We start from the raw sequence: 6,068 nt of genomic DNA on the forward strand, positions 1-6,068 counted from the left end.
GGGAGTGGAAGGAAAGGAAATAACATTTAAAATGTAAATACAGAGAATATACAATAAAATTAAATTAGAAAAGAAAGAAAAGAGATATAAGTTCTGAGGAATAAGAGAGACTGAATGTTTTCCTTATCTTCCCTTTTCATTCATTCTATTTCCCCCTTTTTCTTAAAGACCTTTATTAGGAAACCATTTTCATCTTTTTAATGGGATATTTTATGTATTTACATTTCAAATGTTATCACCTTTCCTGGCTCCCCCCTCTCCCATCCTCCCTCCCCTTCCTTCTATGAGGATGCTCCTCCTCCCACTCCCACCTCACCACTCTGGCATTCCCCTACACTGTGGAAAATAGTCTTCAGAAGACCAAGAGCTTTTTCTCCTATTGAAGCTAGACAATGCCATCCTCTGCTATATATGCAGCTGTAGCCATGGGTCCCTCCATGTGAACTATTTGGATGGTGGTTTAGTTCCTGGGAGCTCTGGGGTGTCTAGTTGGTTGATATTGTTCTTCTTTCTATGGTTTGGAATCCCCTTCAACTCCTTCAGTCTTTCCTCTAACTCCTCCATTGGAGTTCCATGCTCAGTAGATGATTATCTGCAAGCATCCTCATCTGTATCAGTAAGGCTCTGGCAGAGCCTCTCGGGAGGTATCTATATCAGGCTCCTGTCAGCAAGCACTTCTTGGCACCAGCAATAGTGAATTGAGTTTGGTAGCTGCATATGGTATGGATCCCCAGGTGGGTCAGTCTCTGGGTGGTCTTTCCTTCAGTCTCTGCTCCACACTTTGTCACTGTATTTCCTCCAATGAGTATTTTGTTCAACTTTCTAAGAAGGACTGAAGCATCCATATTTTGGTCTTCCTTCTTCTTCTGATTTTTCAACTTAGAAATGAATGCTAAAAAATCACTGTTCAAAGTTTGCCTTTTCTCCCTGCCTTTTCTTCATGCCTTCAACTAGCATTCTGAAAATTAGCCCCTCAGTACCTGCTGAGATAGAACAAAGGCTACATTGCTTAATCCCCTCTCCCCTGCTGTTAGGTTACTGGTATTAATCTGGTTTTCAGCACTCAGTAATTAAGAAGAAAAATTTTAGGACTTTTTGGAAGTTATCATCAGCATTTCAGTATAGTTAGAGAGCTAGGATGTTCAGAGAGCATTGGTCTTTACAGCCACACTAGAGTTCTAGTACACAGTAATCTCTTTTTAACCTGCTCCAGGCCGGGAGGCCACTGATATTTCTCCCTTTCTCTAGGGCTATTCAGCTGCTGGTTCCAGCTCATCCAGGCAGTGTTGGGTATAGATTCTGGTTTATAAAGTTAACTATTGATTAGACGAGTTATTAGTTGGCCATCCCACAGTTCTTGTCTCCTTTGTCCCAGCACATCTTGCAGCAGGATATATTGTAGGTCACAGATTTTTGTGGCTGGACTGGTGTCTCAGTCTCACCACTTGAGGCCTTGCCTGGTTCCAGGAGACCACATATAAACACAGACAACAAGATAGCAAGAGGAAAGTAAAATAACGTAACCCAGAGAAACCAGGACAATCGGGCAACACCAGAACCCAGTTCTCCCATCACAGCAAACAGTAGAATGCCAAACACTCCATAAAAAGAAGACTCAGAACAAAAATCATACCTCAGATGATGATAGAGATCCTTCAACAAAAATGAGAGGAAAAGCATAAAGAATTGGAAACTTTTAAAGAAGAAACAAAAAAAAAAAAAAAAAAAAAAACTCAAAGAACTCAAAGAACTAGAGAAAAACACTATCAAAGAGGTGAAGGAATAGAAGAAGAAATTTCAAACAGAAATGGACACAATAAAGAAAACACTAAAAGAGACAGCCCTAAAGGTAGAAAATCTAAAAAAGAAATCAGGAGTCACAGATGCAAGCATTTCCAACAGACTACAAGAGATGGGAGAGAGAATCTCAGTGACTGAAGACAACATTGGAAATATAGACAAAACAATCAGAGAAGATGCAAAAACCAAAAGCTCCTAACTCAAAATGTCCAGGAGATCCATCACACAATAAGAAGACCAAACTAAGGATAATAAGAATAGAAGAGGGCAAAGAATATCAACTAAGAGGCACAGTAAATATCTTCAACAAATTGTAGAAGAAAACTTCCCTACCCTTAAGAATGAGATGACCATGAGCATAAAAAAACCTACAAAACAACAAATAGGTTGGACCAGAAAAGAAAAGGAAAGAATGCTAAAAGCAGTAAGGGAAGAAGGTCATGTAACATATAAAGGCAGACCAATCAGAATCACACACAATTTCTCAACAGAGACTATTTAAGGTAGAAGATCCTGGACAGACATCATGCAGAACTAAGAAAGCACAAGTTTCAGCCCAAGCCCAGGACCAGGTAAACCATCTAAATAATCCCATAACACCTAAAGAAATAGAAGCACTCATCAAAAGCCTCCCAACCAAATAAAGCCCAGGTCTAGATGGGTTCAGTGCAGATTTATATCAGACATTTATTGATGACCTAATACCAATAGTCTCAAATTTATTCCACAAAATAGAAACAGAAGGAACACTACCTAACTCTTTTTTTTTTTTTTTTTTTTTTTTTTTTTTTTTTTTTGAGGCTACAATAATCCTCGTTCCTAAACCACACAAAGACCCAGAAGGAAAGAGAATTTCAGACTTATCTCACTTATGAACATCGATGCAAAAATACTCACCAAAATCCTTGCAAAACGAAACTAAGAACACATCAAAATGATCATTCACCATGATCAAGTAGGCTTTATCCCTAGGACGCAGGGATGGTTTAATATATGGAAATCCACCAATGTAATCCACCATATAAAAAACTCAAAGAAAAAAACCACATGGTCATCTCACTAGATGCTGAGAAAGCATTTGACAAAATTCAACACCCCTTCATGTTAAAAGTCTTAGAAAGAACAGGAATCTAAGGCCCATACCTAAACATAATAAAAGCAATATATAGCAAACCAACAGCCAACATCAAACTTAACGGTGGGAAACTTGAAGCAATCCCACTAAAATCAGGGACTCTACAAAGCTGCCCACTCTCCCTCTACCTAGTCAACATAGTACTGGAAGTCCTGGCTGGAGCAATTAGACAGAAAAAAGAAATCAAAGGGATAAAATTTGAAAGGAAGAAGTAAAAACATCACTATTTGCAGATGACATGATAGTGTACTTAAGTGACCCCAAAAATTCTACCAGAGAACTCCTACAGCTAAAAACAAGTTCAGCAAAGTGCATGGATATAAAATTAACTCAAACAAATCAGTAGTCTTCCTCTACTCAAAGAAAAAAACATGTAGAGAAAGAAATTAGGAAATAGATACCCTTCACAATAGTCACAAAAAATATAAAATACATTGTTGTGATATTAAGTACGCAAGTGAAGGTCCTGTATGACAAGAACTACAAACCTCTAAAGAACAAAATCGAGGAAGATCTCAGAAACTGGGAAGATCTCCCATTATCATGGATTGGAAAAATAAACATTATAAAAATGGCCATCCTATCAAAAGCAATCTACAGATTCAATGCAATCCCCATCAATATACAAACTCCATTCTTAATAGAGATGGAAAGAGCAATGTGCAATTTCATCTGCAATAACAAAAGTCTTAGAATAGTGAAATCCATCCTCAACAACAAGAAAACATCTCCAATAATCACAATCCCTGACCTCAAGCTATATTACAAGGCAATTGTGCTAAAAACTGCATGGTACTGGTTCAGAGATAGGCATGTGGATCAATGGAATGGAAGTGAAGATCCAGAAATGAGCACTCACATATATGGTCACTTGATTTTTGACAAAGGAGCTGTAAACTTTCAATGGAAAAAGTACAGCCTATTCAACAAATGGTGTTGGTCCACCTCTCACTCAGCATGTACAAGAAAGAAAATAGACCCTTTCTTATCTCCTATACAAAGCTCAAGTGCAAGTGGATCAAAGATCTCCACATTAAAAAAGGCACACTGAAACTATTAGATGAGAAAGTAGGTTAATCCTTAGAACACATAGGCACAAGAGAAAATTTCCTGAACAGAACACCAATGGCTCGTGCCCTAGGGTCAAAGATTGACAAATGGGATGTAATTAGATTGCAAAGTTCCTTTAACGCTAAAGACACTGTCAAGAAAACAAAACTTCAACCAACAAATTGGGAAAAGATCTTTACCAACCCCACATCAGATAGTGTCCTAATATCCAAGGTATATGAAGAACTGAAAAATCTAGACAGTTGAATTTCATACTTGTTTTTCATGAACATAATCTTGTTTAATTTCTTCCTTTATCTACCCTTCTCTCACTTCTGTCTCTGCTTAAAAATCTTCCAGTATGCAGCTAACAAATGTAATCATTATAGATGCCCATCAACTAGATAATTGATAATAAAGATGAGTTTTATTTTTTCTTTAAATAATATGTCATATTATTCAGCACTAAAAAACATGAAATTATGAAAATTGTCAGTAAAATGAACCACATAGTCTATCTTCCCAGTTGTGCAGAAAATTGTGCATGAAAAGCAGACTCTGGTCTCAGAAGGTCCAAAACAGACTGCTGGGACTCAGACAAGGGAGTGCTATAACACTGCCAATAGATTAGAGAACCATTTTCTCCTGAGTGCTTCAGATCAGCTAGTGCATTGCCTGGAGGTTGTCACCAGCTCCCAAATGTGCTGGCTGAATGTCCAACAGCCCTGCGGCATATGCATACAAACAATGACTCTAGTAAACATCCTGGTAGAACAGACCTAGAGAAGCAGTCGACAAAAGGAGGAAGGTATTTTATAATGTACAAAGCTCATTGCAGAAAATAAAGGCAGCATATGAAACATTTAACTTACAACATTTTCAGGAAGTATCAAATAAAATGATCCTTACTCAGAGTCCTGCCCTGGACAGATTCTTTAGAAACTTTTTGTAAACTTATATCTCTGTCTTCTTCTTCTTTATTGACTTAAAGATCACTTTATTGGAATGGATTCATGAATAGAACCATCATGCAGGTAGAATAAGGTAGTCAAACAAGCACAATAGAGATAAAGAAGTTGATAGTAAAAGTTTAAAACCCTATGTGAAGCGCTATGGCTTCAGAACGCTACTGTGATAGGAAGTTCACTAGGTACAGAGATTTCGTGATTGGGCATGCATGTGCTTGAGTGACTATCTTAACATGTCTTTCTTTGATTGGCATTTTGCACATTCATTCTTCCTGAAGAAGGGAAAGAATCTTTCAGCCTACAAAACTCAACAGGAAGATAGAAGTCTAAGGAACAGTATCCACAAAGGACTGCTCCTTTAAATCCTGTACCAATCACATTCTCCATTCATAGAAATAAATGATCAAGAAGTGAGAATTCTGATGAATGGACATACTGTTAAACTGATTCTTAATGACTTTTCATTATGACAACAGGCCATTGTATCTGTCATCCCTCAACAGAGAAGCCTTCTTCTGCAATAGATAATGATGAATTAGAAGATGTTCTAAACTTTGTAGGTGCGGTGAATAAGACACTGTGGTGTGTGCAGCTTTAAATGAGACATATATATCACAGCACTTTTTCCAAGGTTGAGGAATCATTACAGAAGATAGGATGAAAAGAATGTAATATCTGTAGGAAGTGGAGATAGTATTTTTGAACACATCAGGGCAGTAGTAGTAGTAGTAGTAGTAGTAGTAGTAGTAGTAGTAGTAGTAGTAGTAGTAGTAGTAGTATATTAATTTATAGCAAGAGACAGCATGAACAAAACTTGTGAAACAAGACTTGTCAAGGCAGACACAATTTCCATGTGGAAATAGGAGATGGGCATCAAGTCCCTCTACTAAAGACAAATCAGCTATTGATAGCTGATAGGAGAGGAAAAATCCATTCCCTTTAAAAGCTCACACTGTATTTGCTACCCTCCTGAAAAAGCTACATAATTTGTGGAGTATATAAACAGCACAACTTGAATTTCATGGTAATAAAAAACTAGAAATTAAGATATAAGTCTAAAAGTAGTAAAACTTTATAATTTCCTCTGACAACCCCATACAATATCATGTGGGAGA

Source organism: Micromys minutus, assembly GCF_963924665.1.
Source record: "Micromys minutus genome assembly, chromosome: 19".
Lineage (NCBI taxonomy): Eukaryota > Metazoa > Chordata > Mammalia > Rodentia > Muridae > Micromys > Micromys minutus.